The sequence below is a fragment of the Suricata suricatta genome, chromosome 4 (assembly GCF_006229205.1).
Source record: "Suricata suricatta isolate VVHF042 chromosome 4, meerkat_22Aug2017_6uvM2_HiC, whole genome shotgun sequence".
NCBI classification, from domain to species: domain Eukaryota; kingdom Metazoa; phylum Chordata; class Mammalia; order Carnivora; family Herpestidae; genus Suricata; species Suricata suricatta.
The window spans coordinates 8,147,218-8,174,344 of NC_043703.1; the positions used below are offsets into that span (position 1 = coordinate 8,147,218).

Below are 27,127 nucleotides of genomic sequence, written 5' to 3' on the forward strand. Positions count from 1 at the left end.
ATATTGATGAATTTCTGATTTTTTTTTCCTAATTGTCTCACATGTTTAGTTTTTGTTTCATTAGTTGTAAAGAGTCTTCTTTATTCTTTTTCCCAGTCTTTCTTGTGTCATTTACTTATTCATGCTCCAGTCCTACAGGCAAACAGGAAGTATTGTCTCTATCAGGTTTATGGTATCTGAGATGAGATAGTAACATACAGAATTAAACATGGGAGGCCCATTTTTGTAAATACCAAATGCTCAAGATGATAAGCTCTACCATTTAAAAGAAAGGTTTCACTACAGGATGGTATACGTGTAGTCAGGAAGATGCTGTGGGACATGTGTCTAAAAACATGTGCAGGGAATGGTGTGTCTAAAAACATATATGGGATCACTGAAACCATGTTCAGGGTCAGTTACTACACTGATGGGGCCAGTTCACCAGGACCTGGGAGTTTATATGAAGGACCCCTAAGGAAAATATTATGTAAAAGGCAAGCTAGGAGTGCCTATGTGACTTAGTCAGTTGAGTGTCTGACTCTTGATATTGTCTGAGGTCATGATCTCATGTTTCATGAGTTTGAGCCCTGCATTGGGCTCCATGATGAGCATAGAGCTTGATTAAGATTCTCTCTCTCTCTCTCTCTCTCTCTCTCTCTCTCTCTCTCTCCTGCTCCTCCCCCACTTGCACTCACTTTCTCTCTAAAATAAAGAAAATAAAAAAATAAATCCTGATTGTGGCAAGCCAGTTTGTGTATATGAGACTTTATTTTGGTAGCATTAGAGAGACTTGGTGAATTTTTAGGGGGTAAATGGCAGAACCAAAGCAGCGTTTGGGATGTATATCAAAGATCCAAGTGAGTGGTGTCTACAGGAGGAGGCAGATGTCTGTTGTGGAAGTCAGGAATCAGTTATCAGGCACGGATGTGAAGGAATGGCCATGTGAAGAAATCATTGTAATTTCCATTAAATGGCCAACACCCACATGTTGATAATTAGTTAGTAGAGTACAAGAGACAATAGTACAGATGCACTGTCTTGATCTTTAATTTCCTTCTCTTCAACCTTGGAAAGCTTGAAGCCACAGTTAATAATTATTAAATGATTACACAAACCAGGAACCATGATAGAGATATTGTACATGTTAACTAGTTTATTCCTCCTAAAAAACAGTTTGAAGAGGAGAAAACTAAGACCCAGAGAGGTCAACTAATTTGCCTGAGTGATCCCACTAGTATTCCTCAGAAGGTTTTGCTTCCGAATTTACATTCTTAACCCTACACTGCACCACCTCTTATAGCCTAGAAGTCACACGAACTCAGGATTCAAACACACCAGGTTAACTAATGCCCAGTTCCTCTTTGATGTCATTCTACAATGATGCTGAAGTTAGTTGACCCTAGGAGCCTTGGTCATATCTATAAAATAATAGTTACCATCTTACAGATTTATTATAAGGCTAAAATAATCCATCTTACATACTTTACAGTGTTTGGCAAACCTTCTATACTGATAGTAGGTGTTAATGTTCTGGACAAATCCAGTCCCTTCCATTCCTTCCATACCTGCTCTCTCTTCCAGGTGAACTCCTGAATGTCACCTAAATTCTACTCTGATTCTAAGCTAAGTAAAGTTCACAATTTGTTATGTTCTTCTGAGCCCCCGTTGCCTCCCACCTCAGGCACTGGGGTAAGAGACCCGCCCCCATGTAAGTCATACATGGATACACGGGCTTCAACTTGTGGCCCATGAGTGGCTGCCACATGCTTCTCAGGCACCTGAAGGAAGACAGTACAGTTTTCCCATTATACACCAAAAGATGATCCAGTTTCTTACTCAGTTGACATAATCTTACCATGTCTTTTAACTACCGGCATATGTCATCTTTAGCATGCATTTCATTTGTAAATAATACATAAATAGTCTTACCTTACTGCTGCTTTATGGTTTTTTGATGATATTTGGGCAGCGTTGTTTATTTTCTTCTCCAGAAATTCCTTTCACAAATAAATTATAGTTTGCCCATTTTGTGGTGGACACCACATGCTGTCATGTTTGGTGTCCCCAACTGCTCTGGTGTCTCTCTCATATCCATTGGCTTTCCAGTTGAGGCTTTCCTGACAAAAATTACTTTATAGACTTCTCCCCTAGATCTTCCTACAGAGGGGGTTTCTGTAAAAAGTAAAAACGCTTCTTTAAGAATCTGAATAAGTTATTCATCCTTTCTACATCAAATTAAACATTTTCTACTTCCTTTATCAAGTGTGTGGTTTCCTCTCTTAAAAGTGTAGAACCTTTGCACCTTCTGCTGTTTTTTTCAACACTTTATTCTCTTGTTCTGCTCTCTTTTTGAGTTTGAAATGAAGACTTTTCCATTTTGATTATAGTTTCTTTTTCTTCTCTTGATCTTACCACTACTGATCTTCTCTTATGCCTCAGACTCCCCAAGGTACACCCTCCTTCCGTCTCTTCTTTAGCAGGAAGATTTACATAATGATAAGACTCCCTCATATCCCCCTTTGTAGCACCATATGGTAGGCACTCGATAGCCAGTCTCTTTCTTCCAATAATCACTTCAGTCATGGAGGGAACAGTTTTTGAAAACACTTTACAGATTGTAAAAGTAAGAAATTGAAGAGTTAATTAATTTTCCCAAGATTAAAAATTAAATCAAACATGGAGAATAATTCTCTGAGATTTCAATGAGCTGTTGCTGACTCTCTGCTACCTTGATTGTGGGTGCAAAAAGGAACAACCCATCACTGCACCTCTCTGCAATGTCATGCTCCACTTTCACTCAGACATCTGCAATCATATAATTTTTCAGCAAGAGTTTGAAATTTTCTTTCAGTGTAACAGCTATTAATTTCTATTTCAAGTAACATGAGGAATGCTCAAGGTAAACCCAATATTGTCAGATCTGTTCTCAGCGACAGTCTATTCTAGGCCTGTTTGTACTATGAACTTGCTGGATGGCCGTAGGAAGTCACTGAACTCTGATAAGTCTCAATTTCCTCCTTCATAAAATAAATGGGCTATATTTTCCCTAAGGTCTCTTCCAGGTCTAACTGTTTTTAATCTATGCTGTAAGATAGAAATAGTCATTGCCAACTTTCCCAGTATTCTAGCTACATCCCCTGAGATTTCACATGCTGGGAGAATTTTGTCTGCAAAATCCAAGGCATAAAAGTGCATAAGTGAAATATGAAAGGCTTATTAAACAAGCCATACCATTTAAACTGGGGTATGACAAGTGTGGCTTCCTCTAATAAAGTGATACAGCTTCCTAATCCAGGGAGGATACAAAGGGAGACTGGCAATACAGATGTCAGGTATGTTCTGTACTATATCAATGCATTTATATGTCACTTTTCAGTTAAAATTACAATTTTTTGACAACCTACATCCTTCTTGCTACAATCAGAGGGAATCATCACACAAGCTTCTCTTTTTCATATGCAGTTTTGGCAGTATTGTGAGCTCAAATTATGATAATTCTGAGGAATTCAATGTCACTTCTGGAGAGTGGGACAACTTCTTTCTTCAGAAGACAGGAGTTTCTAGTGACAAATAAATCAGAATTTTAATCCATGTGAGCAGTGTACGACTCAGTCCATTGAGCTGTTGTCAACGCAGCAAATGAAAGCTAGTTCCAAGATTTAGTTTCTCTAGAAACTTTTAAAGTGTGTATTTTTTTTGAAAGAGCAGGAGAGAGCATGCATTCAAGTGGGGAAGAGAAGCAGAAGTAGAGAGAGAATCCTAAGTAAGCTCCATGCTCAGCTCAGAGTCCAAGATAGGGCTCCATCCCATGACTCTGGGATCAGGACCTGAGCTGAAATCAAGAGTCATCAGCTCAACTGACTGAGCCACCCAGGCACCCCTTGAAAACTTTTAGAAAATGAATGCATGTTAGAAAGCAATAGGTTCCACATATCTTGTGCATCAGCTGGGGTTTTTGCAATGCAAACTCTAATCCATTGGCTCAAGGCAGGGACTGAGTTTAGAATTACAAACCATCTGAGTTTCCCCATAATTGACAGTCTCCTGGGACAAAGGACTTTCCGTGCTGGAAGTGGTAAAGTCCTGAGCAAAGGACTAGGACTTGCTCACCCTACCTGGGATTCTTACTTTCATCAAACCCCAGGTGCTGCCTCAAGTACAAGCAAGAGTCAGACAGGGTTTCCTAAACATGTGGTCGGCATGACTGGTTTTAGTTTTCTCTCTCCCTTGTCACTTGAGTAATTTTGTGCAAGATTTTGGAAACTTACCAAACCTGAAATCCTCAACCAAAAATTGGGATAGTAATAAATGCCCACTTCACAAGGATGTGAACTTCAGAAACCATGAAGAGTAGAAAGTCTCCGATCAATCAGAAATTCTCAACAAGTGTAAACTTTTGATGTAATCATCATAATTTTTCTCCCATATAATATCAGTTAAGTGAAAATCAATATAGTTCACAGCTATAAATGAAACTTGATTTGATACAATCTTGATATTTGGTTGACTTGAAGCAAGATTTTATTTCACTCATATCAAGTCTTTGAACAAATATGTATTTAGAAAGTCAAATGCATATGGAAAAATAACTGATATGTGCTCTATTTCATGCTTTAAAAACACATGTGGAAATAGTAACAGTGCTGTATCTGCATCAAGTTCAATGTCTCTTTATTGTTTCACCATTCAATACAGAGTCCATTCAAGAAAGGGAAATTCCAATTTGTCAGCTTATAAGTATAGTGATTAAAGGAGAATAAAATCAAATCCTATTTAGTCAATGACTAAATCAAGCAACATAGTAAACTTCTTTGAAATTTACTTATTTATTTATGTATTTATGTATTTATGTATTTATGTATTTATTTTTCTTTAAGTAGGCTCCCTGCTAGGCATGGAGCCCAATGTGGGACTTGAACTGACAACCCTGAGATCAAGGCCTGAGCTGAGATCAAGAATCAGATGCTTAACCAAATGAGCCACCCAGGTGCCCCCATTTTTTTTAAAATACTGTTTTCAGGAGATAATTCCTTAGTTTGAATATTAAGGTCATGTGTCATCTGAAACCATTATGGTCCCCATAAGGTAACAGAACATGTGGTTTGGGCCAGAAATGAGAAAGGCTTTAAACAAAAGACAGTCATCTGCACAGAAGGGGGCAGAAGTGAAGGTCCCTGAGAAGTAAAGAATGATCGGATTGAAAACATGACATGATAGATGAAGCAGAGGACTCTGGGTGAGAGTCAAAGCATCCCCAGGGTTCTAAGGTTTGTATTCTACATATTAAAAAATATTTTTAAAAGTTCCAAAACCTCATAAAGAAGCCGATTTGAATTTGAATCAACTATTAATTATATTATCATTAGTCATATTTTTAATTTCCTATTACACTTTCCATCTCTCTCACCTTTAGAATAGAATCTGCATAATGAAATAAATTGGAACCTGGTGATCATTAAGGTGGATTTTTATTCCTTCTGACTCTTCTGGGGATTGTTTTCCTCCATGTTGCCTAATACCTGCACATTAAGAGTCAGAAATCAAATTGTGAACATACTGAACAGGTTTATGATTATTAAGTCATTGGATATGACCTGAGCTACTCTTTGCTCAGTCGTTCCCTGGCCCCTACAAGACATGGCTTCTCACCATTTGGACATGGCTCCCCGTCTAACCATAACCAGCAAGTCAACTGACACAGAATAATTTCATGTTAGTTGTTGTTTACTGGCCTGGGAATATATAGCTATTCAGGAATGTTTAAGAGAGTTTAAAACTGTTTTAAAAATACTCAATGAAAAATATTAAACAATGTATTCCAACTTTCATATGACATAAGGGGGGGAGGAAACCAAGACATTTGGAGGAGAATGGTGTTAGAACTTAGTTCATCTAACTCCTACTTTTAGCCTGTGTCTTTTGCGCCAATATTGACAAAGAATAAAGAAGAAAAATTGCATCAATACTTGGGCATCGATCACCTACTTTGCCATTTGTCAATGCTTTTAAAAGAAGTAAATCTTCCATCCTTGCCAAGCCATTTCGTAGGTACTCATTTTATCTTTCTCCTCCATAGATTCTGTTCACATTTTTCCAACCTTCTTAACTTCCCATGAACTTTGTTGACCAATTGCATATTCAAGGACATTCATTAATGTAGAGCAGAGTCCCCACCATAAAGGAAACACACTGCTTAGGGCCCAGATGAAGAATGAATACATCACATTGCGTGAAGCACGTCTATGAGGTAAGTGCGATACATAAACATCTTACATCATATTCAAGCATCTTGAACATGGTCATAAGTTGATTTCTGAGTCGAATATCTGAGATTCTAAGTTCCTGTGTATTCAGGTTTTTGGAATCTAATCATGGTGAATTTATTTCCTAAGCAACACACTCCTCAAATAAACAAAGTTGTGTGCTGGTGCCTTCCTTCAGTGTTCTATAATCCTCAAGAAGCCCTTGGCCACCTACAGCAAGAAACCTCCTATCTTACAGAACTACTTTAAGAAATCCCTAAGGCTTCCAGAGCAGTTCCATCTGACCTTTACTAAAAAGCCCACCATCCTCCCTCCTACCCTCCACATGTGGCAACTGATTTGCAACCATCTCCCAGGTGCCTAAGTAAGACAAGTTACACATGTGCACATACAAAATTATGTGTTCTTTATCAAAAGCTGGCTTAGGAGGGGGGAACTCTGTGGCTTTATCTGCAGATGTTTTATTTGAACAGATATTATGAATGGATTTTAATTGTGCTTTCAGATGTGAAACACCCACTAAGGAATAGCCCTAATAGACCTGTAGAAAGTCAATAAAAGAAATCGATAGCATATGTCCTTGAAGACCATTGCGCTTTCTAACATTTTGATCAATACTGAAATTTGACCTGCAAAATTTGTCATCTACTGATTTTTCAAAAGAACGTGCGGATATAAGTGCAACTACATACAAGAGAACATATTAAGGAAAACTTTATTCCTCTAGGCTCTTGCCAATATTTTTCTGGTACATCCCCATGTTACCACATCTCTCTTGCTAATGCAGCTCTTGTAGCAGGAAATTATAATGATTCTTTAGGTCAGGTCTGCGTCCTCCTCCAAATCTCAAATACCCACATCCTTTGGGCACCGTCCAGGTCCGGATATTAGCTCACTGCTTGCAAGTGTTTGGAGCAGGGGTGCACAAGCCACAAGACTAAATGCGAGTTCTCTAGAAAACACGGCACAGTGAGATAAAGCTGAACCGTGCCGTAGATCAGGTTCACAGCAGCCTTGACATCACAGTAAATGACCGAGAGAGGGGCGATCGGGTGTCTCAGAGGCCCTTGGTCCCAGCAGAATCATCCTGATGTTGATACCTCTGTCTTTCCTGACACTGGTGTCTGTCACCTTTCACTGAAACATATAGACTCTTGACTTTATTGTTGTGGGCTACTTCAGATTGAAAAGAACACTAAAATTTTCCTTTTGAGAAATATCAGAAATGTCAAAAAAACTAACCAAACCGAGAAGCAAGATGACAGGATTGCCTAACAACCTGAAGATTTGCCAGAGGGAAATTGTGCAAGGGAGAAAGAATTGGACGAGTTACAATCCTGTGGCCTGGCAGTGCTGATAGTCAAACATGACAAATTCAAGACAAAATCATGATATATTTTTTTTAATGGGAGAGAGAGACAGAGGCAATAACTAGATTTTTGGGTGAACGTGGGGCTTGTACACAAGAAAAGAAACTAATACTTACTGAAGGCTTACTAGATGCCGGGTTTTCACAAGCTGTGAGGGAAGCGACCTCAACTCTCTTTTCCATTGAGGAAACTGAGCTTTAGAAGGTGAGTTAACGGTCCAGGGCCACCCAGCTCCTAATTGAAAGAGCTGGGATTCACACCCAGCCCAGCCTCATTCTAGTGCCCCCACTGTGTCCACCAGGCCACCTCTTCCTGGCCAAATCTCTGCAATACTAGAAAGTTCACCATCTCTGGCTCTTGGATGTGCTTTTTCAACTTTTGCCTTGTTTTACATTCCATGTAAAGGATAGAATAGAATGCTGAGCAGGCTCTCACAATTTCCTTTTTGAAACTGTACTACCCCTCTTTTAAGACTCAGAGCCTGGGCCGCTCAGTCGGTGAAGCGTCCAACTCTTGATTTTGGCTCAGGTCAGGATCCTACAGTTCATGGGTTTGAGTCCCATGTCAGGCTCTGTACTGATAGCATGGAGCCTGCTTGGGATTCTCTCTCTCCCCCTCTCTCTGCCCCTTCCCCACTTGTTCTCTCTCTCTCTCTCTCCCTCTGTGTGTGTGTGTGTGTCTGTCTGTCTGTCTGTCTCTTTCTCTTTCTCTCTCTCAGAAAAATAAATAAACTTTAAGAGAAAAAAAAAAAGACTCCACTCTGTTCTCTGGCAGTGGGACAGTGACAAGTACCCAGGGAATAGAGAAGCAGGAAATTCACATAAAAACAACAGTGCTTGCAAGGTTTCTGGGGGAACCATATGCTTAAACTTTTTAAGCAGAAGGATAGAGAAAAATCCAGCAGGGTGGTTACCTCTGAGGAAAGGCAGAAAGGTGTGATCAGCGATGAAAACCCAGAGAGGTCCAATGTCATTGTGTATTGTTTTAGCGTTCAAGTGGGTGGACAGCTGAAAGACATACAACGTATTATTAGCCTTTTATCAATGTTCAGGGGCTACTTTGTTGTTGCACGTGTTACATTAAAAATAAAAAAGGGGACGCCTGGCTGGGTCAGTCAGTTAGGCATCTGACTCAATCCCGGCTCGGGTCTCGATCTCATGGTTTGCGAGTTTGAGCCTCACATGGGGCTCTGTGATAACAGCACAAATCCAGCTTGGGATTCTCACTCTCCCTCTCCCCCTGCCCCTTCCTGTCTCATGCTTTCTCTCTCTCAGACCAAATAAATAAACTTTGAAAATGAATATTAGGGGCGCCTGGGTGGCTCAGTCGGTTAAGCGTCCGACTTCAGCTCAGGTCATAATCTCACAGTTCATGGGTTCAAGCCCCAAGTTGGGCGCTGTGCTGACAGCTAGCTCAAAGAGTGGAGCCTGTCTTTAGATTCTGTATCTCCCTCTCTCTCTGACCCTCTCCTGATTGCACTGTCTCTCTCTGTCTCTCAAAAATAAATTTTAAAAAATAAAAAAAGAAAATGAATATTAATTTTCATAGTATTGGCTGACTGATAAAATAAAAGTTTCTAGATAGTAATGGATATAAAATTATTCAAATGTGCCCATAATTTATATGCCCATTCTCTTTTTTAAAAAGTTGATTGTAGGGAAATTAATCTCAAAACTATAATGTGTGCATATGTATATATGGATATAACATATGTTTGTGTACATAATCTAATACTGTAAGAATCTTTCAGGACTTTGTAAGCTATTAAGGCATTAGTTATATGCTTATCATTTATATACTTGATGAAATGCCATATTTTTTTTAAAAATCTATACATAGTGGAAAGAGACTGCTGCCTGATTATGAAATTTTTGTAAAATTATATAACTATGATTTAAGTAGCATAAAGTAGAAATGAGGACACACCAGACGTAGGCACCATGGGAGCAGGGTCAGGAACCCAGAACAAGGCTGCAGTGCAGGACTTAGGAAGCTATTAGCCTGTCCATCAAGAGGGTGTTAAGCCATCTCTCCAGGTTTCCAGGAGGGAAGGGACCTGGGTTATGGAGAAAAGTGAATGAAAGCCCTATATCTGCTTTAGAAAACTGGGCCTGGAACTGGAATTCACCATCCGAGAACCTCACTCATGATCACGTTAAAACATAAGAAACAAAACAAAGGAACAGGAGAGTCAGGCTACTAGAAACTCCCTAATGATGACCCACTATCAGTGAGAGGAGCTGGTAAGAAAATGAGCCAATGGTCTTTCACAAATAATATTCCTTCACCTCTCCGTCATCTCATTAGAATTATCTATATTTTGTAGGGCTTAACAAAGTTGAAATTTTAAAACCAGACTTGATAAGCCACAAGTGGCCACATATTACATGATTCCATCTGCGTGAAATGTCCATATTAGGCAAATCCATGGAGACAAAGAATAGATTAGTGGTACTCAGGGCTGACGAGGTGGAGGATTCTGCTTATGGGTACAGGGATTCTTTACTGAGGTGATGAAAATTGTCTAAAATTGTGGTGATGGTTGTACAACTCTTTCAGTTTTTTTTAGAGGTCATTGAATTACTCATTTTAAATAGATAATTTGTAGGGTATATGAATTATATCTCAATAAAACTGTTCACACACACAAAAAAAACTAAACCTAAGAGTTTAAAACCAACTGAAAGCCTTTTCAGTGCCATTTATGTTTCAAAGCACATAGAAATCATCTGTTAGAGGATTATTTTTTAAATTGCTAATGGAAGCATATTAATTTATAGGAATTAGATGAAGTATCTATTATCCATTCCTACTAGAAAGGGTGCAAAGACAAGGAAGGTGATTTAAGACAGGGATTTTTAAGCGTGTAGCTGGCATTCAAGAAAGTCTATGATACACTTCCTTAGCAAAGATTTTAAAGATTGATCCACATCTCTAGAGGGGTTTGAATAGGCCTATGTGACAGTTAATTTTATGGGTCAAACCAACTTAGGCTATGGTGCTCAATGGTTTAGTCAAATCCCAGTCTATATGCTGGTGAGCAGTTATTTTTTTATATGTGTTTAACATTTAAATCAATACACTTTGAATAAAACAGATTACCCTTCATAATGTGGGAGGGCCTCATCCAAACAGTTGAAGGCCTTAAAAGACTCAGGTTCCCAAGATGGTAGCAGAAAGGCCTTGCCCAAGTTTCCCAGGCTGCTGCTTTGAGGAATTCTGGGTTGAGACTGCATTATCAATTCTGCCCTTAATTTCCAGCCTGTCATCTGGCCCTACAATTTTCACATGTGGCAGCACCAAAGTGGCTCATATTAGTCACCTCCTTAAAACTGTCCATTTTCTATATACATCAATCTATCTACATCTATCTATCTGCCATCTATTTATCTCTATCTGCTTATATCTATCTATGTATCTATCTATCTATCTATCTATCTATCTTCTATCTCTATCTCTCTTTGGAATGCCAACTGATAAAGCATCAGGAGTTGTCTTTTATTCATTCCTGATGAAACAACATAATAATCAAGTAAAAAATGTGGAAATTCCATCCAGATATTTAAACTTCAAATATTCAAAGCCCAAGCTTAATTGATATTGATACTGGCCAGGCTAATTATTTTATGAGACAGTTTGAGACCAGACACCACAAAGCCTAGACATACATGTCTTCTGGCAGACTCCTTCCTTGCCTCACTTATGAGGTAGCATGAGTGTGTGACTTAGCATGTGTGACTGGCCACTGACACATTTCTGGTAGCAACTCTATGAAGAGAGGACAAGGAACGAAGAATGGAGTATGGAATGCATCTGGGATATTTATAGGCACATCACATGGCTTAAATGCACAGAGTTATGTAAAAGTGAAGCCAAAAGAGTGATTCCCTGGATTTTCCCTATATTACTATATGTAAGGTTTAGGAATGTGTAAATAATTAACATGCGAAGGAGAATATCTAATTCTCCTGGGTTCCTGGATTCCTCCTATATTACTATATGTTAGGCTTGGGAATGTGTAAATAATTAACGTGCAAAGGAGAATATCTAATATAATAATTTACCAGGTCAGTCTTTACAGAATTCACATTATTATTTTCATCAGTGAAAAGGGCCTTGGGCCAGGATAAGATTCCTGCTCATGAATTCCCTGATATTGCTTCACTGCAGTGCTGTAAGGGGGGATTTGTAATCATTAAGACTCTATGACACCTTTAGGAATAAAGGAGAGTTTATACTTATTAGGTGGTCCTGTGTAAGTGTTGTTTCTCAAAGACACAGACATGCCAACAGTAATGAAGCAAAACTGAAAACAAAAAAAAAGCTTTTAGCAGAAGAACCAAGACATCACTTAGTATTAAGCAAAGCAAGGAGAGGATTGGAATGGACAATTGATTAAGGAAAGATATTAAAGGGAGCTCAGCTAAGAGTTTCCATTTTTATTGCTATGATTTTGTTTTTGTAAAAGAAAAGGGATGGGATTAAAAATTAGGAAATTATGAGAATAATCATGAAGCATAGAAGCAGAGAAGCAACCATGGAACAAAGACACATAGATTTTCTTCTTCAGTTAATTACAATCCTATCTTTTAATACTGAGAGGAAGGTGTCTCTTCTCTTGTACTCACAAGGCACATTTGAGGACAGAGATAATGAAATGATCTCACAGTGTGGAGAGGCTCCCGTAGTTTTAGGTGAGGTCAGTAATGACTGGATACAATCCCCCAAAGCAAGAACCACCCAACATTCACCCAGAAAACTGAGCAGTCCAATGAGCCCCTGCAAAATGAAATTCCAAGTATTCAACCACCAGTCATTATTTTACTGGTTTCATCTAAGATCCTAGAGTTGTATGATCAACATAAATGAAGATATGAAAGTGCTATTGAGTTTAAAATGCAAGCAGAGGGATACCTGGTTGGCTCAGTTAGTTGAGTGTCTGACTCTTGATTTCAGCTCAGGTGATGATCTCAAAGTCTGTGAGATGGAGCCCCATATCGGGCTCTGAGCTGACAGCGTGGAACTTACTTGGTATTCTCTCTCTCCCTCTCTCTGCCCCTCTCCCACTTGTTCTCTGTCTTCAAAATAAAATAAACATTTGAAAAATGCAACCAGTTATGCTCAAATGTGATTCTACACACATGAGGACTAATAAAAATTAAAATCAAAACACACATGAGGTAAGTATCCCTGATTCAGCAACCAAGCCATCAGGTTTACACAAGAACTCTTTTACCACAACTTTTGGTGACAAAAAGGATGCGGTCTTGACCTACAGTCAATCCTTGATAGCTGAGTGTTCACTTAGTAATCATTATAGATTTCCCAGTTATTGTAACAGTTGGAATCCAGAAGCCATGCTTTCTTGGGAGTGATACCAATTTTTATCCCTCAGCTTTGTATATCTTAAAACAATAAAAAATATTTCTTTCTTCTGTTCAAATTCAGAGACATCTGTAACAGGAAGGAAACAACACTATTGAAATAGAGGAGGACAGAAAGATTGAGACAGAAAGACAAAGGTGAAAGAAGGAGAAAGGGAAGAAAGAAAGAAAGAAAGAAAGACAGACAGAAGGAAAGGAAAGGAAAGGAAAGGAAAGGAAAGGAAAGGAAAGGAAAGGAAAGGAAAGGAAAGGAAAGGAAAGGAAAGGAAAGGGAAGGGAAGGGAAGGGAAGGGAAGGGAAGGGAAGGGAAGGGAAGGGAAGGGAAGGGAAGGGAAGGGAAGGAAAGGAGGAAGGGAGGAAGAAAGAGGGAGAAAGGAAGGAGGGGAAGGAAGGGAGGGAAACATGCTTCTAGAAGAGAGCTACATTCAGAAGCCTGTCTGTGGAAAGCACCCTGCTCTAAGCCTTTTTGACAGAGAAATGAAGAGCCTCACTGGGAATAGCCTAGAAGGGAGAAGCTTGAGCAATACCAGTTACATGTCTTTGCAGAATAAAGTGCTCCAGTGACCCATGGCTGGAAAACAACAACTGGCAAGTTAGTAATCAAAGTTACAAAGAAGTAAAGATGGTGACCCTGAAATAGGATAAAAGAGGCAGTGCTTCCTCTGGATTGTGGGTGTAGGCATGTCCCCTCAAATCCTTCACTGCATTTGGATGCCAAAGGAGAGGATGAAGACAGAGACCATTGGAAGGCAGACCTAATGCAATATCATGACTTCTGCTGTGTGGTAATACAAGTTTCATAACAATTGAACATTGGCCGGAATGGTAGAGCAGTTACCTTCCTGTTTTCAGTTGCACTCCCTTCCTTACGTTATTATCTGACAGTCTGGGAGCAGAATTTTGTTCCCACATATATATAATATTCAAATTGTAATTTTAATTATTTGGCCAATTATAGCAGGAAGGGGATGCAGTTGAAAGTATAACATATGTTTCTAATTAGCTTTTTTCTAAATATATAAACAGTAAATGAAGATCTGCACTGAAGGTCTTCACCATTGCGCTTGCACATTTTGTGTGCGTGTGTATGTGTGTGTGTTTGAAGAATTCGACAGGACACTTGTTCCTTCAGGTCTATGAAACTGGACAGACAGTGATATCATGACGTAGGGATTTCTGATGAGAATATTTCAATGTCATCTGCAAATAAACTTTCATTTTATTATGTAGGAAATGAGCTTTAGATTAAAAATTAATTACAAACCTGCCAAGTTAGTGTTTTCGTACAGCTGTGTCTTTATGGCAGGCTAGAAGAATGTTTATTTAAAAAGGAATGGTCTTCCCACCTCATTCAAGATGGATGATTTTTTTTCTTCCCCAACTAAAATTTCCATTCAGCAACAGAAAAAAGGGAAATATATTTTTAGAAAATTAACAGAAAAATAAATTCATGAGAATGTTGAAGAAAACAAAGAATATTCTACCAGCAGACCAGGAATGTACATAGTTTTTGAAAGGCATAAAGCAAATGGGAACAAAATGGTAGTGAGATTCAACTGAAGAACCTAAGAACTCCATGAAGTCAACAGAGATAATTTAAAAAAAAATTTTTTTAACAGCAAAACTTTGGAATAAACCCCCAAACTGGCACAATAGAGCTGCAAGGAGTGGGTCATATGCAAGGAAGATGAAGTTACTGAAAGGGTGGAACTGAAGAGCCAATACCGCCGTCCTACACCAATGACCCTAAGTTTTCTCTAAATGGAAAGGCAGATCCAATGGGTGAAGGGCCGCATCTGCCATGGGGGAAACCACCCTCTCCAGAGCACAAACTATGAGGAAACTCCACTTGGTCATAAGCCCTGCAAATCCCCTGAGCAATCACAAGAAAGAAACATCTGTAACTCAAAGCTCCTTTGACTGCCAGGCAAATGTAATTATGATTCAGACTGAGGAAATACACTTGCAGTTATTAATTTTGTTTAAACCAGACTCTCATTTACAATGTGATCAAAACAGGAAAACAAAACATTGAAAAAGTCAACATGTAAGAGATCTAAAAATTGTTATATAAGGAATAGAATAAAACTTCAACATGATTATAATCAATATCCTCAGAGAGATTCCAAAGAACACATAAGCCACTGAAAAAAAGGTTGGAAAAAAAGAAAGACATCAGAGTTCTTGGTAATATAAAATTCAAAGGGAAAAATACAAAATTAATAGATGGACAGAGAGCAACTAAGACAGAGCTGAGTCAAACACTGAAGTCAAAGCAGATCATAGAATAAGGAGACAGAATACGGGAGAAAATAAAGAACCATAAGGGAAATACTTTTTTAATGTCTAACTTTTGTTCTCTTCCCAAAGAAGAAAAGGGATACCCCCAAGATAGGAAAAAGAGAAAAAATTCTGAAATTAATAAAATGTTCAAGCCTTGCAATGTCCAACAACACAATGTGTGAAAGAGGATTAATTTCAACACACACACACACACACACACACACACACACACACACACACACACCACATTTAAACACATGCTGGCAAATTACCAAAGCTATAAGGAGAAGAAAAAATACCTTTAAAACTTCCCAACTAGCCAGGGCTCTCAGATAAGAAAAAAGAAATGAAGCATGCAGTTTGGAAAAAAATAAAATAAAACTATATTTGCAGATGACATGACGTTGCATATAGAAAACTCTACTGAGTATACAAAACCACTTTTGGAGCTAACCAACAAGTTCAGCAATGATACAGTTGACAAAATCTATGCATAAAATCAATTTATACACATTAACAGTAAGCAATCCAAAACTAAAATTAAGAAAAAATCTATTAAAAATAGTATTTAAAATATGTAGGAGTAAATTTAACAAAAGTAATACATGACTTGTAAACCAAAAACTGAATAAAAGTAAATAAATGGAAAGACATCCCATATTCATGGATTGGAAACTGAGTGGTGTTAAGTTGGCAATAGTCCCCAAAGCGATCTGCAGATTCGATGCAATACCTATCAAAATAACATCTGCCTTTTTTTTTTTTTGCATAAATCGGCAAGCTGATTCCAAAATTCATATGGAAATTCAATTCTACAATAGCCAAAGTAATCTTGAAATAGGAATAACAAGTTGGGAAGACTCACGCCCCCTAATTTTAAAACTTAATATAAAAATTATGGCAATAAAGACTGTGTGATGCTCACATAAAGATGAATGTAATAAAATCTGAGGTCCTGTTGTTCTCAGGACAACAACAAACAATTAATATAAATATTGATTACATAAAATTGTAATGATAGTTTGGGATTTTAATTTTTAGAGATAAAATATACGATAGAAATAATAGCAAATCTAACCCCTCAAATCTGGTCTTTTTAGTCTTCCTGTTATAGAGGGAGGCAGAGGGCCTGGAGAAGAATTACTTAGAAAACATATTTTATTTGTTTTGTGTTTTTACTCTCAAGAGAATTGTTGCTATTTTATGCCTTCTCAGCGATACTTCTCATTTTTGTCACTATAACAATTGGGAAGCTGTCTTTGTGTTGTGTTTGTTTGGGTTGGTGAGTTTCTTGCTGTCTTTTGGGAGTTAGCATTCTCTGCGAACACACAAGTTCGTTGAGAGTGTGGATTTGAAACACAGCTTCAGTCCTTCCACCAGAGTGACTGGCCATGAAGATTCCAACCCCACATTCCCAGGAAGGAAAACACAATGAAGGTGACACATTTTTGCCTTTCTCACGTGCTGTCGTAGTATTTCAGAGGAAAAAGTCCTAACCTCATTCCCTTAAAATGGTTTCTTCCTGGGTGTGGTATAAGACTCCGCCTTAATCTTGGCAGCACAAAAATGTGCCTCAACATGGGTTGAAGGAGCTCCTTTGAATGTCAAGGTCAGACAGGGTGCATCCAGCTCCTGGGTGCTGGCCAGCAAAGTCCTGATCTGCTGATCTGAATGAGTTTTGTTTTTCTCTTGAACTTCCCTCTTAGCTTTTTGTGAATTTTTGTATCTCCTGGTACCTCCACTATGAATAGAAAGGAAGGACCTGGTTTTGACCCAGGGGAGCAGAAAGGCAAAAATGTTTAATGCAGCAAAAAACAACACACCCCAATAATGTGTTTAAACTGTTTTTGTCATTAAAAAAAACTTTGAAAATCTGAAAAATATTATTTTCCCTGCCCTGGGGGAAACATTGCATACATGCAAGTAACAAACTTTATACACAGTTTCAAGGCTTTTCTAGAATGTCCAGTGTCCATTTATGAACATTATTCTCAGGAATTCTGGCTTTAACACTCAAAATAAGAAAGAACAAAACTTTGAAATTAAAACTATCATGGGCAAGTAAATAGAAGTACATATTTTTAAATACACCAACCCACTTAGGAGCTCAACTTTTTAATATCTTCCCAGACTCAGTGGTCGGCACATTGGAGCCAAGCACAGTTCTCCCTCCATTTAAAGAACTGTCATCAACGTTGCCTTTCATTTTTCCAGGTAGCAAATACCCACTGAAGCAAGACAGTGAAAAGCGCAAAAGAGAAGGGAAATCTCAGCACATTTGAGATCACGCTCTTGATAAAACTGTTTTCTTAGCCAGGCAAAGTGTGAAATTCTTTTCTTGGATTTTAGTCTACATGATTTGATGAGATCATCCTTCAGCATGTCGCCTGGAGCTGCTCCCTTACTCTGAGCGATACCCCGAAAATGTTTCCTCCCATCCAACTGTTTCTCCACTGAAGGAACAAGAAGATTAACAGAATTAGGTATCTCCCATTAGCCCTTTTTTTTATTTGGCAAGACTATGAGCCAAAACATTGGGGAAAGTTTTGTGTTCCATTTTTTAAAATATAGTTTATATCATTGTTCTACTTTTGATGGGTTCAAGTTTTTTTTCTACCCACTTCCATCCCTTTGTAAAAGACTATGTATCTTGGGGCGCTTGGCTGGCTCAGTTGTGTAAACAGCTGACTTCGGCTCAGGTCATGATCTTGTGGTTTGTGAGTTCGAGTCCCGTATTGGGCTCTGTGTTGACAACTCAGAGACTGGAACGTACTTTGGATTCTGTGTCTCCCTCTCTCTTCTTCCCTCCCCTGCTCATGCTCTGTCTCTCAAAAACAAATAAATGTTAAAAAAATTTTTTTAAAGACTATGTATCTCAATAATATAAAAGATCATCATTTAAACTTTCTTTACCTCTAATGTGGTTAGAAATGCCTTCTGACTACATTTATCAGCACTTACTTTAACTCTCTAACAGAGGACATAATAGACTCTAGAATTATGTCCTCTTAAGCATGCATTGTTAATTAATAAAAAATATTTTTCTCTGATTCTAGATATTTCACTTCAAGCCTGAAATTGATTCTTTCTGTATTGTTCCATCAAGCTCTTGATTTGGAGAAAAGGGAGGGAAGAAGAGAGGGAAGAAAAAAATAAACCAAAGCAAAATGACTAACTAAGGACCTGCTATGTTTCAAAGAATGCATGAGAGAGTGTCATTTCTGGCTCATTTTGTCCTGAGGTCAATCCTGATAGAGGATTTGTAATCCAAATGACCTCCTCCTTGACAAGCCAATTGGTAACCTAGTTATTGATGACACTGTTGGTCAGGCGCTGTTGGCTTGTATCTGTAACTCTGAACCCCCAGAGTTCTTCCAACTTCCGGCTGGAAGTCCCCCCCTGTTGCCCCTCAGGCCACCCCTAAGACCCCACAGCTGGTGGCGCCTGCCATCTGGGTACCTGACAACCACAGCCCTGTCGAGTTGACCACCTTCTCCACACCCTCTGAAGGTAAAGTCTGAATGTGATTCGCTGCTGGGGCCCTTGACAGAAGAGGGCTCCTCACTCAGGATTCTGACTACTGGATCCAAACTTGTGACCACTCCGGCTGTGAAGCCATTGTGCCCCTTTCTGAAAATGGAAGAGTCCATTATTAATGATGGTGTGAGTACAACAGGCATAAATTAAGACTGCCCCACGGAAACCAGGACCAGTGGTGGTCCTAGAGCCACTCTCCTTTCCCACGAGCACCAAACAAGCTTTGTGAAAACTGACTTGCTTCCCTTCTTCTCTTTCCTTAAGATTGAGTTATTATTCATTTTCTAAAGTCAAATATTAAACAATTTACTTCATGTTCTGCCTTTCTTCTATAACTTAAGAATTTAATGCTATAAACATACATATGTTTAGATACATAAAGTGTCCATTATTTTTGAGTCTTGCTAGATCATACTCATGTGTGCTTAATTATTGTCAATATCTGACCAGGGGAGAGAAACATGATCATTCTCTAATTTTTTGAAAGATGGTTCTAAAATCATCTAAAATGTACATTACTACATTTTTAACTATATTGAAGTCAATCTCACAATTAATGAGAGCATTGTGGTAAAATATTTTACCAGGGGTGGTCAATTTTTTCATATCAACTTTTCCTTTTACTATTACTTGTAGCCTTAAGTATGTGGTAGCTAAAACATTAAGTGTTTGTAAATTCAGAATTGTTTTAGCATTTCACAGTGAACTGAATGCTTATACTGACTTTCTTAATCTCTAATATTGGTCTACTTACATAGCTACATCATATCTCTTTTGACTTACACCTGCTAGTATATGATTTTCCACACAGTTTTCTGTGTCCCTAGGCTTACCATGCATCTTGTAGAGAATATATAAGTAGATATTTTTATGTAATCTAAACAACTCTAATTTTTAACTTGTGAGTTAAGCCATATTTGTAATTATGGATATATTTGAAATTAAGTTTCTGATCTCATTTTGCTCTATTTTTCTGCTTATGCTATTTTTCTGAGTTTATTTTTTCCTCACTTATATTCTTTTGGATTATTGTTTTAATTTCACTTTTTCTTCATCCTTTGTGAAATTATCGAATCTGGGTTAACATGTAAACAAATCTAAAATATGAAGAGACAGTCTTTATCTTCATTCTAATCCTATAGTTACCTTGGAGCATTGATTCTACTACTGCTTCTCATTTTACACTTCATGCAGTTTTCTCTCTTTCCCTTATCTAGACAGATAGGGCATTATGTTATTCTTTTACAGTCTTGTTTATTTGGACTTCTTCACATTAAAAAAAATTATATGATTATGTTTGAAAAAGAGAGACAGAGAAGACAGAGCTCAAGTGGGAGAGGGGCAGAGAGAGAGAGAGAGAGAGACAGAATCTGAAGCAGGCTCGGACACAGGGCTCGAACCCACAAACAATGAGATCATGACCTGAGCTGAAGTCGGATGCTCAACTGACTGAGTCACCCAGGAGCCCCAAATTTCATCACATTTAGCAATTCATTTACTTAATATTATTTTGCTTCCTGAAGTATGTTCTTAAGAAATCCCTTTACTGAATATTTTATATTTCTTTGAAGCATGATCTCCTGAATTTTTACTTACATGTGTTGATAACCATGCTTTGTTATTTTCTCTTGACGCTTTGATGAAAATACTATGTTATTGTTTCTACTGTTGTGCTGGGCAGGCTGCTCTCCTTCTGTCATTCTTTTGCAAGTAATGTGTCTTTCCTTGATAACTTCCTTCAAATCTCTCTTTGTCTTGGATACATCACAGATGTACCTAGGCATGGGCATTTTCTGATTCCTACCTGTGATTCGGTGAACCTGGGGATTAATGACTTTCGTTATGAATGACTTTTATCCACTAACTTTACAAACAATGCCTATAATCTCCCCTATTCTCTCTTCCTGGAAATGCTGTCAGATCTGTGTTAGATTTTGAATCTCATGTCTCTTGACTTCCTTCTCCGTGTTGCATATCTTTCTTCTATATTCTCAGCAAACCCTTCGGAGCTGCCATCCCGTTCTTTCTTTAACTCTTTCTAATCAGCGTAATTACCCACTGGGCATTTAATTTCAGTAGTTATATTTGTTTTATTTGTTAAAGTCCTGTTTGTGTTTTTTTGCAAATCTGCTGAGAATTTTTATCAGCAGCTCATCCCTGGATCACATTTGCTACTCTGTGGTTTATTTAAAATACATGTTTATTTTTATACAATCATCCTATGTATTTCTATATATTACAATATCTTAATTTCTTGCTGGTCTTATTCTGTTCTTTATAGTTTCTACTCATTTCAATTATGGATACTCCTCTGATATGTGTTGCATCATTTAATATTATAAACATAGACCTGACTGATGTTAATCAGTAAAAATCTTGGGCTCCTAGGATAAAGATGTTTTCTTCCAGAATCTTGCTTGCTTGTACTGAATGTCCCAAAGCATTGTCAACCGAGAAGACATTTAACTTAATTCTTGGCTTGGGGTTTCCTAAGCCATGCAATTGTGGTAATTATCCCAAGAAGAAAGGATTTTTATTAATATATTAATTTTCTATTTGATACCAAAACTAAGCAGACCAAGTTTCCCTGTTGCTTCCCTTTTCCAGAGGTCAATTCTAATAGCCCACCTTTCCCCAAATATGTAGCTCATTACTAAGTGGGGAAATTCAAGACCTTATCTTCTTCTTCCACAGGGTCAAGCCCTGTCTTGTATCTCTGTGTATTAACCCAAGAAGCTAAAGTATCAAGGCTTGCTCACACTGTTTTCATCTTTGTCTTAATTTTTGACCTCTTGGAATATCCCTTATTATGTGTGTGTCTTTATACACTTACTTATACTTAGTGAACTTGACTATGCACTTAAAATTATGTTTCTATATTTTATCCAATATTTTTAGATATTAAGCATGGAAAGTATGTTGAGAACATTTAGTCTTACCATAGTTTCAGAAACAGAAGTCTAAAATATATTTGTCATTGGGTCAGTTCTCTATGTTCTACACATTTGCCTTACCCTTCCAGACCGTTTTTCCGGAAATCATCAGGATCTAGAAGGAAAGACTTTTAGAGTGAAAAACAAAGGGCCATCTCAGTTGCCATGAAATGTCATAGTTCCTAATCATTAGTAAAACCATTGAGAAATATGAAGAGGACAGAAACTGGGTAAATTTATAATCTCCTGCCTTTGAGAAGAAAACCAGAGATCATCCTGAGAAAATTAGAATTTCCTAATGGTGAATTGGTCAAAATGCCAACATGGTTAGGGCAACTTTCATGAATCTTTAAGTCAGTTCCTTCTGCCCATCTCTTTTTTGTTATTATTGCTTTTTCTGTTGTTATTCTGAGTACAACTCAAGTGGGGGACACTTTTTACACATAAATGAACTTGCTTTAACACCAATGTTTCATCTTACTCTGGCTTATCTAGTTTCTGGAAATGAGTTTCCCTTTAACCATATTGAAAATGTTGACCTGTATGCTCTGTCTCCTTCCCCCCTTCATTTCTCTTCAACTGACTGACACAATTCCTATCTTCATAATCTAGTAACCTGTGTTGACCAGCACTGGACCACATATTTCCAGGATAAAAGCAAGGGGTGGATGATCATTTTTCTCAGATCTTGAATTCTAAGAATGGTAAGAAACATGGGTTGTACTCATCATCTCACCTATAGAGATATGGCTAAAATTATTTCCAGTCTTAGTACAGCCATTACAATGTACCCCTTCCATAATATGTGTAGCAATATGTTCATTGATAGATTTTAGTTCATATGTCTATTCCTGATACTATATTCTGAGAAGAGAGCATTCCCTTTCTTCTTCAGCAGTGTCTGCACGAGTTTCACCAGACTGCTGTGAGTCTGTAGTCCAGTTCTATACAAAAGTTAGCTCTCTGTAGGGTAGATGGACCATATGAGTTTACGAGGTCATAGAACTGAGCCCATGTACTGGCACGTACCATCCGCCTTAGCAAGAGGAGTAGTATAAGCATTAAGACAAATCACATCCCACTTGTTAGAAGGTGGAATCAAATCTGTCATGAAGAGATGCTTCCCACTTATACCAGACAACTTAAAAGTCTCCAAAACTTAGCAAAGAAAAGGGGCAGGAATCAATGTTTTACTTCTACTAAAGTAAGAGAGGAAGAGAAAGAAAAGCAAACAATTCTGAATCCAGACAAATGTTTGTTTTAAAATTCTTGTTTCTCTGGGTACCCTTTTACACTGTTGGTGGGAACGTATACATTCCAGAGCAGCCGCTCTGGAAAACAGTGTGGGAGGTCCTCAGAAAATTAACAGTAGAACTCCCCTATGGCCCAGCAATAGCACTGCTAGGGATTTACCCAAGGGATACAGGAGTGTTGATGTATAGGAGCACATGTACCCCAATGTTCATTGCAGCACTTTCAACAATAGCCAAATCATGGAAAGAGCCTAAATGTCTATCAGCTGACAAATGGATCAAGAAGTTGTGGTCTATATATACAATGGCATACTACATGACAATGAGAAAGAATGAATTCTGGTCATTTGTAGCAACATGGATGGAGGATATTATGCTAAGTGAAATAAGTCAGGCAGAGAAAGACAGATAGCATATGTTTTCACTCATATGTGGATCAGGAGAAACTTAACAGAAGACAATGGGGGACGGGAGGGGGAAAATAGTTACTGAGAGGGAGGGAGGCAAACTATAAGAGACTCTTAAATACTGAGAACAAACAAAAGGTTGATGGGAGTTGGAGTAGAGGGGAGAATGGGTGATGGGCATTGTGGAGGGCACTTGGGATAACCACTGGGTATTATATGGAAACTAACTTGACAATAAACTGTATTTTAAAAAATAATAAAATAAGATGGAAGGTCTTTGGAAAAACAAAAAATAAATTTAAAAAATAAAACCCTGGTTTCTCAAAGGCAAAACATTATAAAGCTTTTCACAGCATCATTCAACATTATAATCCTATCCTTAATTTCAGTGTCTCTTCAGCCAGCAAAGGAGACTATGTGGAGTATATTCTAAGAAACTTACCAGTCCTAAAGACAGAGATCCATTAACTTTGCTGTTAAATATGTCATCTAGGAGGGGGGGCATTTACTCCGGTGTGGCACATCCATCATCTGTCAGATAATTTTTTTAGGCCAAAGTAGAACATTCCTAAAACAGCTCATGCCAGTAGGTATACAAGCTCTCTGACCCACGGGACCTAAGATGGGTTGGAGCTAGTGTCTGAAATTGCCAAAGATAAATTTGTAAAAACAAGGACTACAAAGGTGACAATGAGGAATGTTTTAACTTCTCTAGGGATCCCATTTAAGCTGAGAATTTTATTAACTCCCTCTGATGTATCAGGCATGAATTCCCCTTCCTTCTTTTCCAATAGCAAAATGAGACTAGCTTATACTCAGTTCTAAATTGCAAACACAGGGGCACCTGGGTGGCTCAGTCAGTTAAGCATCCAACTTCAGCTCAGGTAATGTTCTCACCAGTTTGTGAGTTCAAGCCCTACGTTGGGCTCTGTGCTGACAGCTCAGAGCCTGGGGCCTGCTTCGGATTCTGTGTCTCCCTTTCTCTCTCTCTGCCCCTCTCTTGTTTACACTCTGTCTCTCTCTCTCTCTCTCTCTCTCTCTCTCTCTGTGTCTCTCTCTCTCTCTCAGAAATAAACAAACATTCTAAATAAATAAATTGCAAACACAGATGGAAATTTCCCAACACCTGGTTTGACTTGAGTATTCAGTCAACAAATCTTTCACAAGGTTACTAATGTGCCATGTCAAGCAAAATGTAAAAGTGTCCATCCAAGGCCTGTTGAAATTGAAATTTATTATATGTGCCTCCAACCCCAAAGGGGAACCTCAGCAAGGCATAGATTCTACAATAGTTGTATGGGGGTGGGGAATAGTTGTTTGACAAATTAATCTGTTGAATTTGGTGGTGGAGGTCTAGAGATAAACTGGTTTTTCAGATAAAGATCAACAATTACATTGTTATATATGACATAAAAACTATTTTATGGATAGAGCCTGGGTAGAGTTTATTATAATATAATATTGATTTAAATATTTTAAGTGGAAGAAATACTTTGATATATAATTTTCTTCTTTAGGAAAGTTTATTGGCTCTATAGGCATGTAGACCCAGGGTTTATTCCACTTTTTCTTCAAAAAGGTCAATGATCTTCTACCCCAAGATTATAAACCTTTAGTTCATCCACTAAATCAGCCAAATTTTACACCTGAGAGTTACTTGATTTCTGTCCTACACTAAAACAGCTCCACTTTCAAAATCAATGATGTAATTGTCTCCTTAGCTTCAGTCATTAAAATATCTTGTCCAAGTCTTCCCATGAAAACAACTCACCATCATGAAGACCTGTCATCCATTGACCTCTCCATTATCCTCTTTCTTCACTTCTTCTTTATAATATTTCTTCTTCAGGTTTGAATGGATGGCCCAATGTTACAATCAATCTCTTTTGAACACATTACTTTTTCTCTCTGTCCCTCCAACAGCCATGAATGTAATTACCATGTGCCCTTTCCATGTCCACACTCATACAGCTGACAATTGCTGATAATCTCACAAGAGGTGATTCAACACCAGCCAGGAGTCCAAATTCATTTCTCAGTATCAGCAAAATGACTCCTCTCTTTCTTTTGGGGGGGGGGGGTGTTGGGCTTATAAGGTTACATTTAAAACCCTGCTGCAATTATTATCGATCCATGAGGAAACTTATTTCCCTCCTTAGAAAGACTGTCTCATCTCTTTTCCTCACTCTTCAAACCCTACCCACCTGTTTCTGCTCAACTTGTTACCTAATACTTCACTGAGACAATCCTCAAACAGTAAAAGATTTTCCTGTTTCCTGCCTTTTTACCCAAACTTATATCTTTCTTTGTATGAAAATAGAGAAAGTATTCTTCTTGCTAGCCAGTGCTTTTTCCTAGCCCGTGAAGAGTCTACCCATCTCAACTTTTCATGGGCTTTCCTGGAATGATCTTCTTCTTTCTCCTAGATCCTCAATCTTTCTCATTACAGGGCCCTTTTCTTCACAGGCAAGCTCCAGTATCTACAATTAAATAAAATGAAGATAATAACAAACCCTTTTCATTGTCCGTCCTTCTCCAAATACTCACGTTTTATTGCTCCTCTTAAGGGCCACATTTCTGTGTTGCCTACTCATTGTCTCTGATCTACAATTTCCATTTACTACTCAACTAATTTCAGCCTGGCTTTTTCCCTTACCATGCCATTGAAACTGATTTTGCCAAAGTCATCAATTACCCACATGTGGCCATACCCAATAGGCACTCCTCATTCTGCTAAGCAACTAAAACAATTAATTACTTCCTGCTTCCTGAAAGACTTTTCTCTTGAGGCCTTTTGAGTTCTCAATACTGTCTATTATGGTCTGAATGTGTCACCTCTAAATTAGTATGTTGAAGCCCGATCCCTAGTATGGCTGGGTTTGGACCTGGTGTCTCTAAGGAAATCACTAAGGTTAAATGAGGTCATAATGGTGAGGCCCTGATTCAACAAGCTAAGTGTTCTTCCAAGAAGACACACCAGAGCTTCTACCAGCTTGTTCTCTCTTTCTCTCCATATGTGCTCAGAGGAAAGGCCATGTAAAGATAAAGTAAGCATCTGGGAGCAGGAAGAGAGACCTCACCAAAGTGACCAGGCTGGCATCATGATCTTGACTCCCAGCTTCCAGAACTACAAAAAAATAATTTTCTTTTGTTTAAGCCACCAGTGTGTGGGTACTTTGTTACAGTAGCCCTTGCGGTCTAAGACATCATCCTCCCCAGATTTTCTTCCAACACTTTCACTGCTCCTTTGAAATTCCGAGTAATCTACCCTAAAGTTAATTCAGAAATGTGTACAGCTAAATCACTGTTTTCTCTATTTATATCTTCTGCCAAAGCAACTTTAAGCTTTTCTTTGGTTTTAACTATCATCTGAATGCTGGTGACTCCCACAATTATATTTCCAGTTTAAATTTCTTCTGAAATTTTGAGAGTTTCATATACAACTGATTATTAACTGAGAAAAGAAAATGTTGAAAGATGTCACCGGTTCCCAAGCTTTTGCCCAAAAGTGACACCCGCATTCCCATTCCCATTCATCAAGGCAGGTCACCTGGCCATGTGTGACTTTAGAATATGGCTGGAAGAAGAAAGACAATCAAACATATTTGATCATCCCCAATCACAACTGTAACCCCCAAATCTATTTCTCCTCCACAGGGCTGAGGTATTGTCACCACCTCAGTGCTTATCCCACTATTCACTTGGTTGCCAAAAG

At 38.2% G+C, this 27,127-nt stretch overlaps 1 long non-coding RNA gene across 3 annotated transcripts; it reads right to left on the minus strand.

Moving 5' to 3' along the window:
- Nucleotides 1–731: 731 nt before the first annotated feature.
- LOC115290442 lies at nt 732–25,690 on the minus strand. 3 transcript variants are annotated; one of them, XR_003908094.1, is made up of 5 exons: nt 25,184–25,690; nt 8,529–8,622; nt 5,390–5,501; nt 1,912–2,154; nt 732–870 (listed from the first exon to the last, which is right to left on the minus strand). It is a non-coding gene; the product is annotated as an uncharacterized LOC115290442 (long non-coding RNA). The 3 variants fall into 3 exon arrangements; XR_003908095.1 differs by lacking the exons at nt 732–870; nt 1,912–2,154 and adding an exon at nt 3,415–3,542; XR_003908093.1 differs by lacking the exons at nt 732–870; nt 1,912–2,154; nt 5,390–5,501 and adding an exon at nt 6,947–7,197.
- Between the last annotated feature and the right edge of the window lie 1,437 nt (nt 25,691–27,127).